Source organism: Alligator mississippiensis, chromosome 7, assembly GCF_030867095.1.
Source record: "Alligator mississippiensis isolate rAllMis1 chromosome 7, rAllMis1, whole genome shotgun sequence".
Taxonomy (NCBI): domain Eukaryota; kingdom Metazoa; phylum Chordata; order Crocodylia; family Alligatoridae; genus Alligator; species Alligator mississippiensis.
This window is the reverse complement of record NC_081830.1, coordinates 40,943,050-40,968,097: the sequence shown is the minus strand read 5'-3', so window position 1 is coordinate 40,968,097 and position 25,048 is coordinate 40,943,050. Positions and strand designations below refer to the sequence as shown.

General features: G+C 42.0%; 1 long non-coding RNA gene across 2 annotated transcripts in view; it reads right to left on the bottom strand.

The window, feature by feature from the left end:
* Window positions 1–487: 487 nt before the first annotated feature.
* Window positions 488–25,048, bottom strand: part of LOC102569955 (uncharacterized) — a 257,947-nt gene continuing 233,386 nt past the window's right edge. Inside the window, exon 7 of one of the 2 annotated variants that reach the window (XR_009463435.1) lies at window positions 488–1,858. This is a non-coding gene — a long non-coding RNA (uncharacterized LOC102569955). The remainder of the gene's footprint in view (window positions 1,859–25,048) is intronic. The other variant, XR_009463434.1, reaches the window with a different exon arrangement.

Sequence of the window (25,048 nt, the reverse complement as noted above, 5' to 3'; positions counted from 1 at the left end):
GGGAGAGCCCAGCACAGCCCTCCTGGGGTGTGTGTAGCAGCAAGAGCCATGCCCCCATGTCCCGCACCCCATACCGACAGTTCCCTATGCTTTGTTCCCCGCTGCTGCTCTGCCTGCAGCCGCTGAGCTGTGCACCCCTCCCTCTGGCCCTTCCCTAGCCCCAGCCCCACTCTCTCCCTCACCACCGTGTGAACTTATCCCTATTTGTTACCTTATAAACAGGGCTCCCTTTATGCAAAGTCAAGTTATGCCCAGTTTTAGTTTTCCAGGAATGTGTGTACCACATAAAGCAAGGAAAACCTGTAATTAGAACTCTTTTCATTCTGAATGGTTCTGACACAGCAAGTACGGCATGGATCAGAACACAGCAAGGCAGCATGGGAAACATTAGATAAACAGCAAAGGAATTCCTCATCTCCCCAGATGTGGGAAAGTGCCCTGGGATCTGATCCCTCAAACAGAAACAGATTGGTGGAAGATGGTAGAAGAGAGAGGAGATACAGCAGAGTCAGGAATGCACAAAGTAGTCAACAAACTACTCTACCCTTTATTATGAGTCTGAAGAGACTGCCTTCCTTTCAGCTGTGCTGAACTGGGATGCAGGTGTGAACTACAGGTGAATAACAGGACACTGCCCTGGGGTTAACCGGGGGGGAGGCATCTCTGTGACCCCAATTCTAGAACAATTCATATACATGCATAACTTTACACAGGTGAGTAAACCTAGAAAAGTCCACAGGTGTTAAGTTAAACACAGAAGTGTTTGCAGATTTGGCACCTAGCTTTTTATTACTAGCATGCCTATGTACTGTATGCTGCAGGAACTCCTTTCATTTCCTCAACAGGCCAGCAGATAAAGTTGCATGTTTGGTTTTGATGTAAAACTTCCACAGCTCTATGGGCCTCGGGGTGGGGCAATGAATGGCCAGATTCATTTATTTATTTTGGTGCCAAAAGTGCTCCGGGTGCCTCACACATCTCTGACCAGAATGTTTACAACATTTGCACAGGCAAATGATTTGGGAGAACTACATGGGTAACCCTTCCCCTAAACCTGCTATTTCCCTGTCCCCATAAGTTGTATTTGTTTCCCTCTTTTTATTTTCCCTCCTACACATTGGCATAGGAAATCTTTGGCCATTTTCTGATCATTCTTACTGCCCACCACTAGTAGAAACTAATCATCTCTTACCTTCCTCTGTTTTACCTGCTCTACACACTGAACTTTCCTTCTGATACATTCCCTTCCCAGAATCATTCCCAGAGCAGCTGGAGATCCTTACTGCATTCAAAACTCACTGACTCCAGAAATGAGGAAGGCAGTATGTGACTGGAATCCAGTGCTGTATTAGCTTCCATCTTAAACCCTTATAGTTGGTAAGCTGTATTGGTAAAAATTCAGGAGCTGTGGTAAGACAGTGATCCTGAGCTACCTACACAGGCAGGATATTTTCCAAGGACACTAGAGGTAAGCAGAAGAGTAACCCATGTAACCACTGGTCATATTGGGAATCACACAAGCTTCTGGTTCTTGGGAAGATGACTAATGATTAGGCTGTCTGAGTGGGAGATATTTGGCTCAGTAACGGCTTATTTCAATTTTTTGAGAATTCAGAAAGGGATGAATTTTCTTTTTAGTGCTAATTTAGATCTCACTGGAATTTGATATGATATCATTGCTTTTGTTGGGGATACTGTCAAAGATAAATACTGCTGTATACAAACAGGTGACTTGCTCAACTTAAAAAAAAAGAAAAAGAAAAGAAAAATGACAAGGTAAAGTACTGCATTAGTGCTTCCTCAAAACTGCTGCCAGGTACGATATTTGAAGACAACTTGATTAGCGTCCCCTGGGATTCTGCAAATAGAAGCACAGTACATTAGATATACTGATGAGGAAGAGCCAAGATTGAGTATCATCACAGTTAGAAGTGTCCTATCCTCATAATTCAAGTGGGTAGATGAGACTAATTCAGATGCTCAACTCATTACTAGTACATCTGCCTGGCTCCATGCTATTCAGATTATAAAGGCCAGAAGGGACCACTGTAATCATCTAGTCTGATGTCTATACAACACAGGCCCTTGAACCTCCCTGAACTCATTCTTACTTGAACAAGGTCACTTTTTCTTGAAAAAAATTTCCATTCTTGATTTTAAAAATTCCAGTGCTGGAGAATCCACTACAAGCTTTGGAAAGTCCGTGCCCCCCTCTCCCCCCCTGCCCCGTGGTTAAGTATCCTCCTTGTTGAATATTTGCACCTCATTTCTAGTTGAAGTTTGTCTAGCTTCAACTTTCCAAAAGCCCCTTATTAAAAATTGCCTCCCCATGCAGCTATTTCCGGTGTGTAATCACATTGGCTCTTAACCTTCTGTTTATTAAGCCAGATAAATTGAGCTCCTGGAGTCATTCCCTTTAAAGCATAGTTTCCAGTCCTTCTTCCAGCTCTTCTCTAAACCCTTTCCAATTTATCAACATCTTTCTTAAACTGCTGGCACAAGAAGTGAATAAAGTATTTCTGTGCCAAATACAGAGTTAATTGGACCTTCTGACTCCTACTTAAGATTCCCTTTATAATGCAATCTAGGATCAGATTAGGCCTTTTAGCCAGTGTCATATTACAAGCTCCTATGGAGGTGCATATCCATCATGCTCCCTTTGAAGAAATCCTCCTCAGTCTGCCTCACCTTTGCATTGGGCCAGCCCAGGCCCCTCTGTTTTTTCACACTGGCTGGTTTTGGTCAACCTGGTTACCTAGGTGACTGGGCTGTAAAAATTCTTAAGGGAGGGGAGAGCTCACTCTTCTTTTGTCCTGCCGCAGGCATTTTGGGAAGGAGACAGGCAGTCATTTTGGGAACAAACAGACAAAAGCATGGACCTCTGGACCTCTCTTACTCTCTGGATGTATAAGTGAGTAAATTACCTGAAAATTAGTCAGTAGATTAGGGTGAAGTCATTTGAGCTGCGTGTTAAAATGGTCACTGAACTCAATATTTGATGAGGCTTGACTTATTCTGTATTGCTCAAGGTGTTTTGTTTTTCTCTTAAAATTCCTTTGTTCTTCTCCTCTTCCATTCTCTCCCTCTCTGATCAATAAAGAACTACCTGGCTCAGCACGCCTATCTGTGAATGCCTGAGAGGAGAGGGGTCAGAGATGCGTTTTGCTCCTAGCAGAGCTTGGCTGATTATTAACTAATTCAATCCTACCTGAGATTATCCTGGGAGGCTCCAGGCTATAAGGAGCACCAAGAAATACTACCAGTGGACAAAGCACCCCCAAGGCCAGCTGGGTCTGTGTACCCTAGGCTACACAGAGTCCTAATAGAGACCAGTGCCTGGATGGTGACAGCGTTACCCCAGGCTTGTGGGTGTGCTCCAGGAAGGGGACAGCTGGATGTAGGCATCCCAGGGGGGACTCCTGAAGTGTGGTGGGTGGCTCAGCATAGTAGCGCCCCCTATTATCCCGCCACACTCCTCACCCTGAGTCTTTTTCAGAATCAGTCTCTCAGGCTATGTTCCCCATCTATTAACAACATTCTTTGTCTCCAGATGCCTAACTTTATGTGCGGGTCTTTGAAATGCATATAGTTTGTTTGCACCCAACTTACCAAGCAATTCATACTATTTGATTTTTTCATTATTTACAACTCCATGATTTCTGCATCATCTACAATTGTTGTCAGTAATTCTGTTTTCTTTCAAGTGATTGATAAAAATATCGAAGGTTTGATTCCCTGCAGGATTCTACCAGAAGCAAATCCATTTGATGATGCTTCTATATTTACAGTTGCACTTTGAGGCCTCTCAGTTGGCCAATTTTTAATCCACTTAAGAGCTGCATTCATTTTCTTTCTTAATCAAAATTTCATGCAATAACAAGTGAAGAGTCTTACCAAATACTAAGGCTAGTATATCAATGCTATTACCTTTATCAAATAAGCTTATAAATCACATTAAATATGTTGTTAGTTTGACAAGATCTATTTTCTATAAACCCATGTTACTGGTATTAAATATATTTCCTTCCTTGACTCCTTCAGTAATAGAATCTGTAACAGCCACTTCCTTATTGTGTTAGGGACTGATGCCAGACTGGCAGGCATATATTTACTTGGAAATACTGGGACACACATTTTCTGTAGCACTTTCCTAGGGTTGCAAAAGCTATGAAAAAAAAATCAATGTTAATAGTCAAGTAAGCTCCTTGTCTAGCCCTTTTATAACTCTTGGATGCACGGAAACCATACCAGTCAGTTTATAAAAAGTCTATTTGGAGAGCTGGTATTTATGATCCTACTGAGTTACTACCAGAAAGGGAAATACAATATTTCATTATTTGATATAAATGCCTAATCTGTTTTCTCTAATTTCAGAGCAGAAATATTTATTAAGCACTTCTCTCTCATCTATATTTTAAAGGAAACTTATACCATCTCCATCCAGTAAGGGACCAATTCTATTGTTAATATTTTACGTTATGTTTTGTTCCTACTACAGTATAATCACCTTTCTTATACTTCAGAAAATAACCATTGATCTCCACTTTTGTCCATTTGCTTTCTTTATCAGTTTTCTACAATTCCTACCATGTTACATATTTATTATGATCAACTTCCCATATCTTCATTTTATTTTATGTGCTTTCTTATTTTTTACAGTGCTTTTGATTTTTCTCTATACCAGGATGGTTGATTTTTAATTAGAACAGCCTCCTTTGGGGCGGGGGGGGGGGGGGGGGGAAGGGGAGGGCATTTAGTAAAATGTTTTACACAATTCTCAATTATCTATCACATTTTTACTTTAAATTCTGTTTTCACAGTGGCTTTGGCTCATAATTGTTTTTGGCTTTGAGAAACTGTCCACTCTCAAGCACCAAGTGCACATGTTCCTGATTTGGAGTTTACTTTGTCTGCACATAATAGATGCAATCAGATCATGATCACTTGTACTGGCACATCCAACTCTTGTTGAGATAACGTCCAATATAGATTTTCATCGTGTTAGATGCAACACTTACTCCGATAGGAAAGTCTTATCTATAGATCTTTAATATTTAGAAAATTGAAGGATATCAGCTTGGCAGCAAGAGACTTCCAGCTTATATCACTTTGCTTGAAGTCTTCTCATGCTTTGGAAGCTGGGATTTTCTGAGGAAGATAAGGACAAACACACTAAACTCCTCTGGGCATCCAGTTCTCTTAGGACCACTTGAAAGTCCCACTCTTGCTGCCTTGACAATGATGTGCTTCCTCTACCCAAAGAGGGAACAAAGCAAAGGGACAAAATCCCACTCTAAGCAGTACAGCTGAGTTATCTGACATCTTCAGAGGAGGAACTGTCTGTGCTGAGTTTGTGCAACACGTAGCACTATGGGGTCATAACTGGGACTCTTAGTCCCAACTACAGTGTCAATAATAATCCTTTAAGATGAGGCTGCTTGCTCACCTCTGTGTGTATATATCTAATTTCAGTCAGGATTCAAAGGCATGGATTTTTGGGGTCGTGCACGTCCTGGAAGGTCCACTGTCACACAAGGTCAGGAACTGCATGGTACCTGGCATTCCCACAACATGCCTTCTGTATACTGCATCAAACCCAGGAGCTATCTACTTTACCATTTACATTCACTAAAGAGCAAACTGTCTGCCTAACAGTTAGACTGAGAGCTTGCCAGATTGAGGCTCTTTGGCCCCTTGACTGGCTTCTCATGGAGAGAAAATGAAAGAAACTATGCAGTGGCAGATCCCAGATCCTTCACTGCTGCTCTCATGTCCTGTCCCAGCAGCCCTCTTGCCCTGACAGGCAGAATGTCCAGGGACTAGGTATCGTTTGTCCTGTCTCATGCCCTGTACCGCAGAATCACACCTGCTGCACTACCAAGGGTGCTGGAAGCAGAGCAGGATTTGCCTGCATGTTGCAGCCTTGTTCAGAAAGAAAGGTGTGGTCATGGATACAAGCCAGGTGCAAACCTCTAGAATGCCCTCCCTTCTGCTGGTCAAATTCCTTCCTGCAGACTCCAGGTACCCACAGTTTGCAAAGCACTTTAAAGTTTGCAAGAGCTATTAGTATCACTTCATTGCTCATGAAGTGGAAAGAGAGCCATAAGCGTAGGCACAGCCCGGAGATAGCCGGTCTCAGAAGGGAACCATATCCACAATCCACATAGCGATCTATTAAGCATGTCTGCTTCATCATTTATTTCATGCATATTGACAAATGCATTTGTGCAATTCCCTTTGAGGAGGCATGAATCTTCCTCTCCACAGAAATGCTAAGCACCATTTAGAGCCTCTCCCATTGAGCATCGTTTTCCTATAAATGCATTAGCATCTAAAGATTACAGCAGAGAAGTGGAAGCTGACAGTATTGAAAAGCAACAATGAAAGTCTCCAAAGGGGGTCACTACCTCTTCAGAGACATCCTAGTGTTAGATTTTTCACTTTGACATTGCACTTTATAACCTTCTTCAAAGATTACCATACTCATACACACACTTACTTATAACGGCATCCATTAATCACTGTTAAACACGGCATGCAGCTGAAATCCCTGGCACATAAAAACCTGTCTCTGCTACCACAGATGGTTGTTAACCAGCGGGAAGCAAGCTTTTAGTTAAACAAGTGATGGTCATAATATGTAACATGATGAAGTAGTCATAGACACTTCATTTAAAGTCACATTTAACATTTTAATTAGCCTCACCTCAGGTGGCAAATGCTCACTTACATTATTCATGGAAATGGTCTGATTTAAAGAGGAATTATAGAGAGAGGAATAAACTCAAGTTTTGGTTCATAAAATGCAGGGACATCTGGTAGATTAGCTGCAAATATTTTTTCTTGCAGGCTATGTATGTTTTCCCCCTTTTATTTAAATGATAACTTGAGAGCATTTCCTGTTGGTGGTGATGGCCTTCCTCCATGCCAAACAAACTCCATTCTGCTCCCTACAATCTGGAACCGAACTTCCTTGTAGTTTTGAATCTCCAAAACCAATTTCCAGGCCTTACCTGCCTCCTGCCTTTTGATAATTCTGTTGAGGTCAAAGGCTGTGAAATCCTATGTAGAAAAGTGAGAGACTATGACTTCTATTTTCAGTTAAACTCTGCTCATTTTACAGGTACTACATCTTTCCAAACCACCTTGCCACAGTATTTCTTTCAGTCATCTGTTGCAAAAATGACAAGAAGCAATTGGGACTTTTCTGTACAGGACCTATAACAAAGGGGCCCTGATGTGGTATTGGCACAATGCTGTAATATAAATGAACAACAGTAATAACCAGCTGTCAACCAAGGAAGGTGACTGATAGTGGGTAAAGCAGTTGACTGGTGAGATGCATATATTCAGGAATCATGGGGGCATACAAAGTACTATGTCATTGTAGAGGTCTGACATCAGCATTCCTTCCCAGACAGTGAAGTCCATTACATCTCCAACTGAGATTTCGGTCTGTGTTTCTCAGATGGGTTTCCTTTGCTATACCAAGACCAAGTAGACATTACTACAGAAATTAGCAAATATGTAGGTCTGAAAGCTTTCTCCAATGAGACCCTGCCTGCCTGCCCAGTTCCCCCAAATGGTGGGTATGGGGCAGATGGGCTGGGGTGCCTGGTCAGCGAAGCTGGGTCTAGCGTTGATGGTGACACTGGCAGCAGCAGTCAGAAGAAGCTGCCACCACCAGGGCTGGAAGGAAGCTTAGTCAAGCCACTGTGTTGCCCCAACCCTGCTGCGTGCCCGGTGGTTGCGAGACCAACCACACATGCCATGACTCAGGCTGTCCCCGCATCTTTGTTGGGCGGGCCTGAGGGACCCACTGTGGTCTGGATAAAATCCCTTGGCATGCCAGATCCAGCTCACAGGCTATATTTTGCCCACCCCTGCTTTAGACGAAGGAAATAACATTAAAACCTTCTCAATGTTTTTAGTGGTGAACAATTAAAACAGAAAACCTGCAAAACCCAAGCTAAAATGGTTGTAAAACAAATGCTTTCCTTTCTATAGAGTGTTTACAATTCTTTCTTTGCAAAAAGAAAGAACAGGATGCCGATTTCCTAAAGAAATGTTTTTGTACTAACAATTTTATGAGAAAACTGACTGACTGACTAGCTTACTGGTCTACTGCCTTTCAAGCTAAAGCACCTGTAGTGAAATCCTGGCCACTACAACAGGCTTCAGTGGGACAAGTGTGTCATCTCGTAACCTTTACCTTAGGCTGTTACAGGGTCAGCCCCTATGAATCCATCATACATTAGAAATTTGTTGGCATATTGCAGAATCTAATATTATAATTGGAACTACTCACCCTCCCCCGTGCAAAAAAACCCCAACAAACCTTTATACTCATGACTGGTATCCAGTTAGTGCTCTTTGCAAGTACTTCTGCAAAAGACAGTAAGCAACTATTATGTATACCAGTTATATTTGACAATAGACTGGAGATAAGCATAGCTGCAGACCTATGTTTAGGTTAAAGGAGTGAATAATTGCTAAGTCTGACTACAGAAATCACGATTGGCACCCTCCTCCCTTCTTCCCCCCATTCGTGAGACTGACATCATCAGATTCTTTTTAAAATTAACATCACTTTGTTTTCCTTCACATTTCAGGTGTGTAGCCTGTTTGCAGACTTTTCTGCCAACATGAAGGCTAGAACTAGTCTTTTGAGTTTTGTGACAGAACCCAATTATTCATTTCCCTTTAAGTCCTGTTCTTGGGGTACACATTTTTTAATGGCATGCTACTAAGTGAAATATAAATGTTCCTTTACAAGCAGGTAGCCTTTTTAGAACTTAAAGTTTAGCTATACTTCTGCACTGTCTCAATGTAGCAAAGATATTAAATAATTTAGGTTGATTCATGTAAAAACAAACTTAATCCTTCCTGGCATCTTAGGATAGTGTGGCAACACCTTGCCATCATTTCCAGCTACATGGACAAAACTAATACCATGAAGAATCAAGACTAAGAGAATTACATGGGTTTCCAGGGCTAGTTCTATTTTTTATTTGTTATTTCTCTTACTAAAGGTTAAAAGTACATCATTATATTTCCATAAAGATTTAAGCATGAGAATCACAAGGAATATGATAGCTCAGTGGGCTTGCACTTCTATACAGAATATGTCACATCTCTGTAACTTGCATGAATGCATCTCTGCTCAGTAGTAACAAGATGCTGTCAGCACTGGATAGTGGGGCTGTTTTTAGGTTTATAGCATATGCCATCAGAGCACTAATAAAGTAAGAAAATTAAGCCTATGCCTCACTTTAAGATTGTGAGTAGTTCCGTTGACTCCACTTAGATTATACTCATACTTAAATGTTGGTCCTAGAAACATATAGTCATTATTCATTGCCCCCAAGTATTTGTGCAAGAGACACAGCACAGAATAAAAATTATTTCCACTATTTCAGGCAATTTAATTAAAGTGAGCTTTTTAATGATGATTGTGATCCAGTGCATATGGTTGGCTTGGCCACATCTCCAAAATCATCATGCCATCAGCATTCAGCACTAAGGGGAAAGACTAAATATTCAACTACCTTCTCATCCTGTGCTGTAGGCCCCTTGTAGTACATTTGAGGCACATGCAGTTAGTGGAACAATAAATGGAAGTCTGCTCTTCTTTCTGTACCAATTCATTTGCCAGTGCTGTCAGTGAAGTATGTCACCAGCAGTAAGGCCCAAATCCCACATCCAGGGGCAGATCCAGAGCAGGTACAGTGGTCTGGTCACACCCCACTTTGGCTGGGTGCTTCATGCACAATGAACTCTCAGAGCTCATAGGCAGATCAGTGCAGCTCCAGATGACAGCTCCATATGTAGTGAATATGCAGAATTCAAGGGGTGGATTGAGGATTTGGCAAAGGGGGGTGCTGTAAAGATGGCTACACCCCTTGTTCCCAGCCTCCTCCCACCATCCACCCACTGGTGTAGGCAGACCACGGGAAGGGGGTGGGGGGTGGGATGGGACCTCTGGGGACTTTTTAAAGTTCCCAAAGGAAGTAAACACCCCCACTTTCTCTTCCATGTTCAGAGGTACATCCTCTCCCTTCCCCTTCCATCCTCTCTTTGCTCCTTTTCCTGCTGTCCCAGGGGTGGGGAAGCTCCAGAGTGGCTCCTGCCCACTCTAGCGAGGCTGTGTAAGGGCTGGTCTCAGCTGGGACAGACACAGTGGCAGCAGCAATGGAGAGGGGGTGGGTTCTCCCACATTGCCTGGTCACCGTGGAGCAGGTGCAGGAGCTGTTGTTGCTGCCCTAGCTGAGCTCGGTCCCCGCACAGCCCAGCTGAAGCAGGCAGGAGTAGCTCTGAATTCTCCCTTGGCCTCAGGGCATTGGGAAAGCAGCCAATGCAGGTAGGGGATAGGGCAAAGGTGAGGGAGAGGGGATCCCTACCTGCTTTAAAGACTTTTTTTTTGAAGTCCCTAGAAGCTCCTGCAAAATGATCCAGTCTGAAAGGGGGTGCCAGCATGCCACTGCACCCCTTCTGGATCCACCCCTATAGAGTTCCCAGCAAGAGCTATGCTGACATGCTGAAGAGCTCACTGGTATCAAGGATTTGGTGAGGGGTTGTGGCTACACTCCCTTTGGCAGTGTGGCCGCACCTTTGTCGGTATGATCCTATTTCCAATGGAAAGTTTCTCTTATATCAGTGAATTATGGGTGCACAAGTAAAGTCATCAAAAGTCATTTTAGAAGGATAAGAATAATCTTTAACAGCTCATCTTCACAATGATTCCCCCTTTCTTAATTAAGTTCCTTTGTGTGGTGTTCCAGCAGAGCTGAGCAAAGCTTTCTGTAATTCAGTACAAGCTGAGTCCATGTCTTGGGTTTACACTCTGAAATATTACCTCAGTTGCACACTAATTGATATAATATATGATATTCATATATTTGGGGGGGGAGGGGAAATAGTTATTTTGAAATAAAAGAAACAAACAAGATTGACAGAATACTGTTCTCTTTAGATTATGAAAATGTGCCCAGCTGTACAAACCCTGCTGAAAGCTATCAAGTCCTGCCAACACACCCAAACCAATTACTGATTAAGCCCATATGAAGTAATGGATTAATGAGAACTTGGAGAAACCTTGGGTGTGAAAGCTTTCCCTTCTTTTTTTTCTTTCAAATCTTGCCAAGCAAATGGACCCACAGAGATGTAATTAAAGACAACAGAAAAATCTTCAAGAAAAATCAAACATCCAACCAAAGAGTGGCATTTAAATTGTCTGTTTTGTCAAAGTTTTACAAAGTCAGTCTCTTTTTCCCTCCACACTTGTTGCCCAGATAAACAATTGAATCAAATACAGCAATGTCAGCAGTTTTCAGATTTGTTTCACTCTGAGTGCAAGAGACAAATGAGTTCTCAGGATTTTCTGGGCTACTCTAAAGGTGCTCATTCACCATGCTGAATATCTGCTAAAGAGTTTTTTGGAGGTCTTTAAGAAATAACATAAATTTCCATGTTACAATAGCTTAAGGAATTTAATCCTAGCATTTGCAAGTGATAGAGTAGAGCCTGAAGTCACATATCTGTTTTCCACACATTATTCTATCCTCACATAAATTGAGTGATTTTTCCTTTGACCTCTGCTATAGTATACTACACTGAACAGTTGGGAACTTGGCCCAACGTATTTCTCTTTCAACCTGCTCGTATATGATATTTTCTCTGATAAATTCATATCGGAAATGAAATAGAAAAAAAAGGAAGATGGAAATCAGAATGATGCAACTGTGAGATCAGATATCTCCTACAGCTGAAGAAATACTTCTGCAGACAGGTGCAGAAGCTTTTAGAACTACAATAATTTATAAATGCTTGTCCTGAAACATTGATTAAAATCCAGAAATTGTTGCTCTCTTTGCTAGATCTATTTGGATGGCTGTGGTTACCTATTAAGAGATGGTTGGAATTTTCTGACTTTCAAACAGCTTTTGGGAAAATCACACACACACTCATGCTTCATCTTTAAATTAATTACCTATCCCCCAGTATGGTATCTGAATGCTGTCAGTCAACTCAAATTGCACATCTGGGGTACAGGACAGAATAAGCTCTGATGCTTGTATCTGAAAGCCAGTGGACTTGTCTCTCATTCATCTCACAGCTCACTGTTTGTTGCTCCTCTGTACTGGTATAAATTCAGGTGGATAAAAAAGATTTAGCTCATTTAACACTGTTGTAACTATAAAGAATTTGGCAAAAAAATGAGGCAAGAGACCTTTCTTATCCAAAATGTGACCCAACAAGAAAGCATCCATAAAGTCCAGCCTGGAAAGCAGTAATAATTCCGAACTTTTCAGAATCCTCAATTTGCACTACACACTTTAGGGCATCAGGGAAACTGCGAGGTTTCCATGGCAATATGGTAGAAGGTCTCCAAGATACCAAGTGTAGAGGCAGAAGGTCAAGGCAGTGGAGAGGCAAGTGTGAGTTTTAATTCTTACATAAGCAGTTAAAAAAGGACAAACTGTCTAATCCTTAGACTTGCTGGACACTGCAGCATTATGAAAGACAGGTATAAGGGCAGAAGACATGCATGCATAATCCTGCTACCTGTTGCAACGTATGGAACTTGAATGTCGTCTGCCTGACTCTCAGCTCCTGGCAGTTTATCAACCAGGAAACCCCGCAAGGGAAAAGTCAAACCGAGCTTGTGGACATGATCCTAAGAGTCATTGGGACTGTCACAGAATGATCATCTTCATGCCCTTAATCTGTACAGAGTAATGGATAAATCAGGGTCTCAGCACTGCTGGGTAATAGGGCCATACTAAACACATTCAGGTGTAATTTTCTTATCACACAGCATCATCAGGCTCCTCTCATAACAGCAGTGGTAGCTAAGAACAGAGCCCCGTTCCATGGCGAGCAGGAAAAAGGGCAGCAAAGAGCTAGGCAGGGACTTTATATTCCTGACCTTGCAATCAAGGGAGATACTCCACAGTAAAATCATTATAAATAAGGTAAAGGGCTGCAGGACTGCTGTTCTGTTTTACCTGATAACATATCTATGTAGGTTTACTCAGCAGGGGCCATTAGAGCAAGGTTAGTGGACTATTGAACATCAGTGTTGGCTGCATCACCTGCTGTGTGCCTAAAGGATAGCAGTTGAAATCAGCTAATTATTACAAACATCTGTCTGTTGAACACTTTACACACAGCATGATGCCAGTGGAACAGGCTACATACAGTACTGTCTGAAGCAGCAAATGCAAATAAAGTGCTGAAGTGGGTACCCAGGGGTGGGTAAACATTCTGCTATCTTGGTAGCTATCTCCTCCAGGGAATGAATCCACATTCTTTGTTCTTTCTCATAAAAGATAAATCTTTCTATAGGTTAGCAGGAAGAGTCACAAAGAAGTGGCACGTAGGAAAGTAAGTACACAGATAAACAGAAATTGGAGAGGTTATAACTCACATCACTCCACATTTTTATAAGTCTGCACTGAGCAGGTTTGCAGGCTGTTCATTATAAGCGCACACAGCTGGATCTGCATCTGAATTTTGATGCTCGAAAGCTCATCTCAAATGTTGGTAGATAATAGTATCACCTTGCTAACAATCCAGAGTAGGTACATATGGGAAAACCAAGTTTTTATATTATCTGGTTTATTGTGGTCAGCTTATTTCAAATGGTACTGTTACACCAAGTTCTGTCAGGGATGTCTGGGTTGTGTATAAACTCCATCCTTGCTAGCATTTCTACAAATCTAAATAAACACTAGGCCTTTAACAAGCAAAGAGGAAAACAATATTTTATTTGCTTTATTGTACCTGTAAACATTTGTATATAGAAATGCATTTGTCATTTGTCAGCACAGATCGTCCAATGTGATAATCAGCAGCTAATTATTATTGTCCTTTAATAAAATAAATGGGAATCACAGATAAACGAGCACTCACTGCTCTGTCCATATAGTAAAGTTAAATCTGTGAAAATTTTCTAATGGAACATTTTAAGTTGAAAAATATTTTTGTCAAAACAGAAACCTTCCCATTACAAACATCTATTCTGACAAAACTTTATTTAGGAAAAACACAGTGTGAAACATTTTGATATATAAACATTTTGTTTCAACATGTTCAGGATGGAACAGCTTACTGTAATTTCATCTCATAGATCATTTGGTTTCCATTCCAATTTGGAAGATAAACAAATTTAGAAACTGCAGAATTTCCCACAAAACAAAAAGTTTGCCTCCCACCATTCCAATCAACAGGTAATCCAACCATAGCACTGGCTGAGGGAGCCAATTAAAAATGTTAGCTTTTAGGCTAGGGGCAGACAATACACATAAACTGGTTTAAGTGATCAGAAACTGGTTTAAACTTGTAACAGAACAGAAGTTCAGTGCACATAAATCAGTTTCAAAATGGCTGAAACTGGTGTAAGATAAACCTGGTTGAACGTAGTATCACACTTAACTGATTTCGGTCAAATCAGTTCATGCAATGTCTGTCCCAGACCCTTTACTGGTTTAAGTTAAAGCAGAGTCCCCCAGCATCCCAGATGGTTTGCAGCTGGGCTGGGCTCTCTGCTCCAAAGTAAAGGCTGGCTCTGCCCCTCTCCTCCTAGCCAGAGCTTCTGGGGAAACTGCAGGCACAGCAGGGTCTGCCAGGCTGTCCTCACTGCTCAAGCAGGGATTCCCCCCTCCCCACCTTCTTCCCATCTCCCACAGCACAGGGACCCACAGACCCTAGGCATGTGGTATGCTAGCTAATGCTGAGAGGAGTCTGTCTCCAATTTTACTGGGGCAGGCAGACAGGACAGTGTTTGCTTGGGGCTTTTTGGAGCTAATCAAGTCAGCTGGTAATGTCCCTCCATTCTTTCCTTGGAGAAAAGCTGTTTAAGAAGAGCTTGAAATAATGAGAGAGGAGGTTTGTTTTGTTGATGGGCTGATAACACTGCAGTTTTATCAGCCCTCTGCTGGTTTGCAGTTTTGTCAGATTTGCAGGCAGGGAGAGGGAGCTTGAAAAGCTCAGTATCATCAACAGATGCATGCACTGCACATCCCCACTTTGCCTCAGCGTGCTAGCCTGGAGCTGGAGCCTGGCAACATTCCCACCCCTTGAGCAGTGACCAGGGAAAAGCCTGGGACGGTACAGGCAGGGTGGGCGTGTATACCTCTCCCTAATCAGTGTCCTGTTGGGGCCAGGCCATGCGCCCCCCACCCCCTCAGCTCAGCACTGTGGAAGGGAAGGGAAGGTTACTCTAGCACCCCCCAGCTTTTAGCCTGGGCAACTGCAGGCATGTGCTTGCATTTCTGGAATGAAAAGGGAATGTCTATCCACCTTCAAATTGGTTCAAGGTTTGTAGGTTAGATTAACTTGCAAAGATTGAATCAATTCAGGCTCAGGCTTTTTTAATGTCTGTCCTTAGCCTTAAAGTCCTGATTCAGCAAAGCATTTTGACGCAAATTCAGTTATATAAGTAGTCACTGAAGCATGCTGTTGAATGGAGACAGACTTGAATATATTCCTCAAGTTAAGCATGTGCTCATATGCTTAGCTGAACTGAGTCCTAAAGGCCTGAACCAAAGCCCAATAAAGTCAATGGGAGTTATTTTCAGTGGAATTGGGATCAAGCCTTAAAGCAAGCAGGCATCTTTTGTTCCCCTCAAAAATCTTTCCAGTTTTCTCATTAAGAGCTGGGGTAATGTATTAGCACCACAAGTATTATGTTTAAAGAGGAGTATAATATTATTTCTTAGTATTTTTCATGTTAGGCATCTATTGGCTTTTTTAATTAAAATTATCTGCACTCAAAGTCCATAGAGGATAAGGAGCAATTGACTCAAAATGATAAGTTATGAAATGTAAATTTTAATTAAAAAATCACTTCTGTTCACAAAAACAGTGAAGTAATTATGTAACTAAGTCTATCTGCTATTTAACCAGTCTATTCCTTGTTGGTTCCCTATCAGCCTCACAAACTGTATGCTGAAAGCATCAAATGGAGCTTCTACTATGAAGTGAATGCCTAATTCAGCAGTATATGCTAAAACTGTGTAGCAGAGAAGGACTGAGAACAATAGTTTCCCAGTGATAGTTGTGTTGATGATAATGACAATATGGTATGCACAGAACCAGAAATAAGCAGAAATCTGGTTTGAATACATGGGACCAGAAAGGTTAGTTTGCTGTATTAATCTATGATGATAAGGCCAGTGACACTAACAGTAGAAACACCATATGGAGAAACATATTATACAGAGATATGATAGAAATGTGAAGCTCACTGCCAGCCCAGAAAGTAAGATTTAAAACGGTTTTAATAGCTACTGTTCATGAGTGGCACTGTTGTTACTACTTTGTTACATCACAGAGGTGTAACAAATCTTTCAGGGTACAAAGCAAGCGTAAGTAGTTAACCATAAGTAACTCCCAGTCACAGACAAAATATATCTGGACAACAGGAAATGCAGAGACACAATAACAACTTCATTAATCAGGTATGGTAGAATGATGGCATCTTGAAAACAGATTGTAAGAGAAAGAATATGAGACTTTCACCAGTATTGAGCAAGCTCAGGTTTTCAAAACTTCATGGAAAATGCATATTAAAAAAATGTCAGAAAGACCAAGTCAGCTGCTGTACTGTATCATCTTTCAATTATATATAATATTTTTTTTTATATTACAGAATGAAAATGCCCAGTACTGACTTAACTCTGTGCCTATTAAGGTCAAAACCAACAGCTTTTAAAAATACCATCATCACAGAGGAAAGTTTTGAAAATTAGTGGTTCCAATGAGCAACTGATCTAAAGACACAGAACAAAGTATATGGCTATCAGAATGATATTAGTAAATTACATATCATAGCATTACTATATCTCAATTCATTGTGCTGGTCTCTGAGATGCATAGACTAAATTATGATTTTTTAAATATACCAAGAGTTAGAGAGAAGAGTCAGCTAAAAGAAACAGAACTGCCACAGAGAATAAGACACATAGGCATATGTTCTAGAATTGCACAAGAACCATTAAATTCATAGTTAATACCACAACGACCATACATTTAATAGGTTTTAACTCCAGAAGGGATCATTATGATTATCTAGTCTGACCTCCAGCATAGCACCGGCCATGGAATTTCATCCAGTGGGATCATAAAAGTATTAAATTAAATATTTTAGCATTTTATGTTCTATGCTGGCAGACAGCTAACAACTTGATATGCAAAGATCAGATGGATTGTACTGAATTTAGAGATGGCAATAAATAGTCCTTGGTAACTGAAGGATTTAACATGAAAGGATCAATAAAAAAGGAATGCATCTTCAGTCTAATCTCAGGAATGTGAATTGAGAAAGCAATAAAAGGTATTAGTTTGAAATGGAATATTTCAATAAACCACATACAGGAAAAATGGTTACTTCTAGTAAAGTAATGGGAGTCCTTTAAGAAGTGTCACCACGGTGTGGTGTGCATGTGCCCATGCACTCAAGCCTGGAATCTGCTGGGTTGAGCCTTGAGTGTGTTTGCACTGCTGCCTCCTTCCCTGCAAATGTAATGGCACCAAAGCCATCCATCCCCCAATGGCTTTACCCATACAGAATACATTTATTGTCAGACTTCATAGCACTGGTTCTTGGTTTTTTTAGACTCAAGGCACGGCTTGGAAAATGCCAGCTGTTTGCTTTTGTTTTGATTACAGTAAAATAATATAGCAATTCTGCTATTGCAAAGAACTCAAAACTTAGAAAGATCAAAACAGGCCAGAAATATTGTTCACACTATGGATTTCTATTTGAAATTTTTGGGTTTATCATGCAACTCCTGTGTAAGTGTTTGCCTACCTACCAGTGCTAATATTCTGAAGCACCCTTAAAAGGAACTCAAAGCCATGAAACCCAGGTTGAGAATCACTGCTCTATATCATCAGGGAATGAGTGGAGACCTAAAGAACTATAGTTACTATAAAGTAAATAACTTGAATCCAAATGCTGATTGTCCATAGATTTTACTCTTGGGTTAGGGATAGACATTACACATAAACTGGTTTAAGTAATCAGAAACTGGTTTAAACCTGTAACAGAACAGATGTTCAGTGCACATAAACCACTTGAAAATGAAGTAAACTGGTTTTGAGATAAACCTGGTTGAATGTAGTATCAGACTTAACTGATCTGGCTCAAACTGGTTTATGCAATGTCTGTCCCAGACCCCTTGCTGGTTTAAGGTAAACCAGAATCCCCCAGCATTCTGGCATGCTCTCTGGGCTGGGCAGGGCTCTCTGCTCCACAACAGGGCTGGCCCCTCCCCTCTGTTCCCTGGCTGGAGCTCCAGTAGAGACTGTAGGTACAGCAGGATCTGCCTGGCTTCCCCCTGCCCTACCTTTGCCCCCCTGCACCTCACTGCTTGCTGGACAAGCAGGGATCCTCCTTCCCTCCCATCTCCCACAGCAGACTCAATCCCCACAGACCCATGGCATGTGGTATGCTAGTTAATGCTGAGATGTGTGTGTGTGTCTCCAATTTCACTAGGACAGGCAGACAGAACAGTGACTGCTTAGGGCTTTTTTGGAGCTAATCAACAGGTAAGCCATTTAAGAAGAGTTTAAACTAATGGAGAGAGACTCTTGTTTTGCTGATTGAGTGATAAACACTGTTATCAGTCCCCTGCTGGCTTGCTCCCTTGTCAGTTTGCTGCAGACAGTATAAAGAAGCAGGGAGGAAGATTGAAAAGCTCTGTATCACCAGCAGTCGCATGCACCACACACACCCTTGGCTCAGAGTGCTAGCAGGGGGCTGGAGGGCTGGCAACACTCCCTCTCCTTGAGCAGCCAGTGGGGGAAAGCCTGATATGGTGTAGGTACACCTCCCTAACCAGGGGTCCTGCCAGGTCCTGGCCACCCCTCCCCCACCCCCAGCTCAGCTCCCTGCGGAAGGGAAGGGAGGGCTGCTCCACTGTCCCCCCTGGCTTCTAGCCTCAGTCACTGCAGGCATGTGCTTGAATTTCCTTAGGCCAGAGAGAATGTTTGTCTGGTTACAAACCAATTCAGCCTACCCAGGTTAGATTAACCTGCAAAGATTAAATCAATTCAGGCTCAAGCTTTTTGAATGTCTGTCCTTAGCCCTTGAGACTTGCAATCAGTGAGTTTATGTATATGAGTGGGTGCTAAGATTCTAACTCTATAATGACTGTAAGGCAGCATGGTAAGGCACTGCATTTGGTCACAATTGACCTTTCTTGTGAAGACTGAAGCAAAAAAGCATTGAGTATCTAAAGCTCATCTTTGTCATCTATTACTTGCTCTCCTTCCCCCAAAATAACGAAGCTATATTTCCTTTGTATTTTAATACATTTATAAACCCTTTTCTTATTGCCACTTACATTGATTTCTACTCAAAATCTATTGCGTCTTAACCCCACTTCTTTTCTTTCTTTCATATGGTGTCAAATATCAACTTCCAAATCTATGAGCCATTGTTTGGTATTATCACTCAACGTATAGATTGATTCTATCTACTCTGTCTGGCCAGTTGTAAAGATTGGAGCTTTTGATTAAGTGCTGGGCTGTTTGTTGGACACTGCATTCACAAAAGGGGCTGTCCAAGATGTTCATGTTGTGAAACATTGTTTTGAAGCATCCGTCTCCAGATCTTAGCCTGTTCAGCTTGACCCATGCTTCTCTGTCAAGATCATACCTTATGGGGGACTCATTTGGTGTTGGTATAAAATGCTGTAGGAACAGATCTGACTTTTCCCAGAAGTCAGCCCACTCCATTGCTGCCCACAGGTTTGGTTCACTATCCACAATCTACTCCACGAGTTTGTGGGCTTCATGTACAAACAGTTTACAACTTTTGAGTCTCTTAAGCCTCCATCTATTTGGGTCTTTAGCAAATTTGTCTTTAATTAAATTTTAAAAAATAATTAATTTAAGAAAGTTTAAACATTCCAACTTTCTTAACACCCCAACTTTGTGCCTGAATGCCTGTCCTATTCCTTTCTATTCATCCTTAGCTATGGACTGTTGTTTCCCATCGTTTCATGATTACTTATTGTTTTTCAAGTAATTGCAGATTTGCTGATGCAGTCTTAATAGTCTCTTACTATCCTTCCCAGCTTTCCTTCACTTTCTCTCTCTCTCTCTTTATATATATATACTGCACAGAGGGATGTGTGAAGCTTTGGTCACTGATTCGTTTTGGAGTGTACACACACACACACACACACACACACACACACACATCTACGCATACATACATACACATGTACACATATATACTTATACATATCCTTAACTTGGATTCACAAAAGCTTGGGCTCTTTATATGTATATCTCATTTAATATTAAGTAGTCACAATGCACATAAGATAAACCATATGTAAATAAAGCCAAGGCAAGACATGGAAAAAACTGCTTGCAGTTTCATCCTGTAGCTGCTAAAGAACTATGCTTTGCCCTTTATAACCTCAGAAAGGTCTGTATGTAGGTTGAGGGCACTCAAAGTAGAGGCACAACCCCATGGATAGTAACCGAAAAATTCTAGCAAATAGAGAGCATCTAGTTCCTGTTCACTTCCCTTTCTGTGCTGTGGTGTTAAACATAGCAAAATAAGTTCTGTTTGCAATATAAATTAAACAGCTCCAAGCATGGAATAAACTAGACTGAGTCATACTTATGCAAAATATGTGCAAATGCAACATAAAGGACTGGATTGAAGAAAAATAGACCTGGGGATTAAATTAAGTAGAAAAAAGTTAGGTAAAATATGTCAAAAGCCACAAGTCGAAAAGCTTCCTTAGTGATATGTTTGTACCAGTGTAACATTAGATAAGTATAAATGAACCACAGTAGGTACTGAATTATGGGATCTCTTTGTACAGATTCACAGCTTTTCCAAGAATGGTTTATACTGTCTGTAAGGTCTCTGGTGCCCAACGTGAACTGTAAAAATACATGCTTTTCACAGACCATAACTTATACAAATTACTTTCTCTGTCTGTTTTCCTGTCCGTGGTACCCACCACCTCTTCAGATATGTTGGAACCGGTTTTGAGCACAGATCTGCACAGAGGCTTACAGATGCTGTGGCTGCATTCATTACAAACTCCTACCTCACTTCTTAGATCATCTTTGTACAAAGAGTGGCAGTTCTATTATCCTGCAAGGATCAGAGAAGAGACCAGTAAAGGCGAAAGGAAAGTTCCAAGGGGAGTAATTTCAAGGGGATTACAAATAGAAGAAGCATTCAGGATTTCAGTGAGTAACTGAAAATAAGCAGGAGCCCTAGAGTGCTGAGTTCTGTGTGTTGCCAGAAATCTTTGTATGAGGGCTTGGTGAATAACTTGGTACAGCAAGTCAGGCCTGAGAAATGAAAGGATGGAAGTGAGGCAGAAATAAGTTACAACTCAGTGGGTGCATCTACACATGTGCCTGACTGTGCAGTTGGTACTGCACAGTCACTTAGTACTGCTTTAGGAAGTACTAAATGACTGCACAGTAGGGGTGTGTGAAGAGGGCAGTATTTGATTTGGATTCAGATTCGGCCCAATTTGGCACACAGTGATTTGATTTGCTGATTCGGATCACTGTCCCTATTCAATTTGGCCAAGTCCGAAGCTGAAGATTTGATTCTGATTCCAAGAATCAGCAATTCGGCCATAGACATGGGGGGACCCTGGATGCCCCCCCCCAGACCCTGGAGGCACCAGTTGCTGAGCTGGGGGGGGGGGGATGAGGAGGTGGTCCCTTGCACGCTCTGTGGTGAACCCAGAAGTGAAACAGAGGTTTTTCTGGTCCACTTCCAGGTCCACCGCCGAGTGCACAGGGGACCCCCCCGCCCATGGGACCCTCCATCCTCCCCACCATCTCAGCATTCATGAGTTGCGCCTGGTAAATTGAGGTATTTAGAAAAAGCATAAAGCTGTGTGTATGGTCGAATTGTCAAATTTCTCTGAATTGAATCAGAGGCTTCAGCCACCAAATCAGGCCGCATCTCCTCCAAATCGAATCAGTGACCAAAGCTTCACATATCCCTCTGTGCAGTACCCACCAGTACTGAGCAGTCCAGGCAGCACACGAGTCATTTCTGACCCTACTGCACAGTAGCAATGAGCTCATTGCTACTGCACAGTAGTGGCAGCATCGAGTGACTGGCTACATCACCATAGCTCATCACTACATCTTGTGTAGATGTACCTAGTTTGAAATGTGAGTTTACACCAAATACTGAAAGAATTTGTGAAGATGTTTTGAAAGGGCTTGTGTGCACTGCCTCTATGCTGGGCCTGGGAGTAGCAATAAGGAACACACCCTGCCGAATCCCATTGCCAGGAAATGGGCAACGAAGCATCAAGCAACTAGGAAACTGTTCTCTCTGCCTTGGGTGAGTTTTTCGAGGCTATGAAGCAGTATACATGGTTTGGACATAAGTAGCAGTTGTGGCTCCAAACATGCATGATGATCCTGCAAATCTACTGATTAAGAAGGTGCCATTTGAAAGGTGCCATTTTGGCAGAACAAAACCACTACTTTATTAGTTACTGATAGGGTTTTGTTGTTGTTGTTGTTTGGGGGGAGGGGGGAGGCTGCTTTCTTAAAAACCTTTTACCATCAGTGTAATACTTCACAATTCAATCTTAAAAATGAAATTGCACCTGGTGCTTCCAAATCTTCAGGTTAAAAAGCTTGTTATTTGGGTGGAAACAAAGGATTGCACAGAGGGACAGTGCAGATCTCACCTTTCCTTGACAAGTGCTTCAAGCCTGACTTGTAGAAATCTCATTTGAGGAGAAAACTTCATTATACAGTCCCTTTCCATTTCATTTTATTATATTTTTTGATACATCCTCTATATGGTCTCTCTACTAACACTCATATTTTGGCCCCTAGCTGTATAAGAACTGAAAAGGTGCATTTCTGTATACAGGAATGGCAGTAAAGGGGCCAGGAAGCCCACTTGGTTTACCAGAGAAATCAAGGAGTACTTAAAAAAGAAAAGGAAGCTTACAGACAGTGGAAACAAGGGGTAGCCACCAATGAGGAATACACAAGTATATCCCATATTTTTAGGAAGAGGACAAGGAAGGTAAAGGTGGTGACTGAGACTGGGTTGGTGACTGAAATCAAGGACAATTAGAAGTCCTTCTTTAGGTATATAGGAAACAGGAGGAAGACCAAGGGAAATGTGAGGACCTTGCAGAATGGGATGGGACAGCTGATAACAGAGAGTCTGGAGAAAGCTGAACTCTTTAATGAATACTTTGCATCAGCGTTCCTGCATATAAATGATTATTGCCTGCCTGGTTCGATACTGGAGAGGTGCAGGGGGGTGGGTGGGGTGAGGTGAGCGGGGTTGGCAACCAATGGTCAGTATCGAACTGGTGAGGGAGCACTTAGAGTGGCTAAATATCTTCAAGTAGGCAGGAATGGATGGACTATACTTGAGAGTGCTGAGGGAATTGGCTGGAGTCATTGCAGGACCATTGGTGAAGGTATTTGAAGGCTCATGGTGCTTGGGAGAGGTCCCGGAAGACTGGAAAAGGGCCAGTGTGGTGCCAATCTTTAAGAAGGGGAGGAGAGAGGATCCAGGAGACTATAGGCTGGTCAGTTTGACCTTGATATTGGGTAAAATTTTGGAAAATATTATCAAGACGTCCATTTGTGAGGGACTGGCAGAAGGCATGATGCTGAAGGGTAGCCAACATGATTTTGTTGTGGGCAGGTCATATCTAACCCACCTCATTTCCTTCTATGATCAATTAATGAACCACTTAGATGTGGGAGACATGGTTGATGTCATATATTTGGATTTTAAAAAAGCCTTCGATACGGCCTCCCATTACGTTCTTATAAAAAAGCCCAAAAAACTGGGGGATTGTGGGCTGGAAGAGTCCATGGTCAGGTTGATTGGGAACTGGGTAAGAGGTTGTATCCAGAGAGTGTTAGTGGACAGGTCTGTATTGTCTTGGTAGGAGGTGGCCAGTGGTGTCCCACAGGGTTTGGTTCTTGGCCCTGTCATGTTCAACATCTTTATCAATGATTTAGAGGAGGATGTAGAAAGCACACTGGCCAAGTTTGCGGACTATAGTATGTTATAGGGAAAAACAGTAACACTAGGGGATAAGATGCTGATTCACACAGACCTGGACAAGCTGGAAAGTGGGCGGAGCTGAACTGGATGCAGTTCATTAAGGATAAATAGAGTGTTTCATCTGGGGAGAAGTAACAAGTGACATGAATATAGGTCAGGAGGAGATGTCCTGGCCAGCACAATGGCTGAAAAGGGTCCTCTGGGTTATGGTTGATCACAGGATGAACATGAACAGCCAGTGCAACGCTGTAGTCAACAGAACTAATAGCATACTGGGATGCATTAGCCAATGCATTGCAAGCAGGGCTAAGGCAGTGATGATACTTCTCTACCTGGCACTGGTGAGACCCCAGCTGAAGTACTGTGTCCAGTTCTGGGTGCCACACTTCAAAAAAGACATGGATAATCTTGAAAGGGTCCAGAGAAGGGCCACAAGAATAATTAAGGGCCTGGAGGACAAACCTTATGAGGAAAAACTAAGGGATCTGGGACTGTTCAGCCTGGGGAAGAAAAGACTGAAAGGGGACTTGGTGGCTGTCTATAAGTATGTAAGGTGTGAATATCAGGAGCTGGGAGAAAAACTATTCACTAGGGCACCCCAGGGGAGGACAAGGAGCAATGGCCATAAACTGTTAGAGGATGGTTGTAGGTTAGATGCAAGGAAGAACTTCTTTACAGTAAGGTTGACCAGAATCTGGAATGACTTCCCAATGAGGTGATGCAGTCCCCAACCTTGGAAGTCTTCAACAGCAGACTGGAAAGAGACCTTGCTTGGATCATTTGATTTCAGCAGTATTCCTGCTCAGAGCAGGGGGTTGGACTCAATGATCATTTGAGGTCCCTTCGAGCACTTAATTTCAATGATTTCTATTATTTCAAACCTGTGAAGGGTTAGTTTGTTTTGGAAGAGATCAATGATATGAAGTAGGAGTACTTTCTAAGTATAAATTATTTATACTGTCTAAGACAATTCTTAAGAAGTGGTCT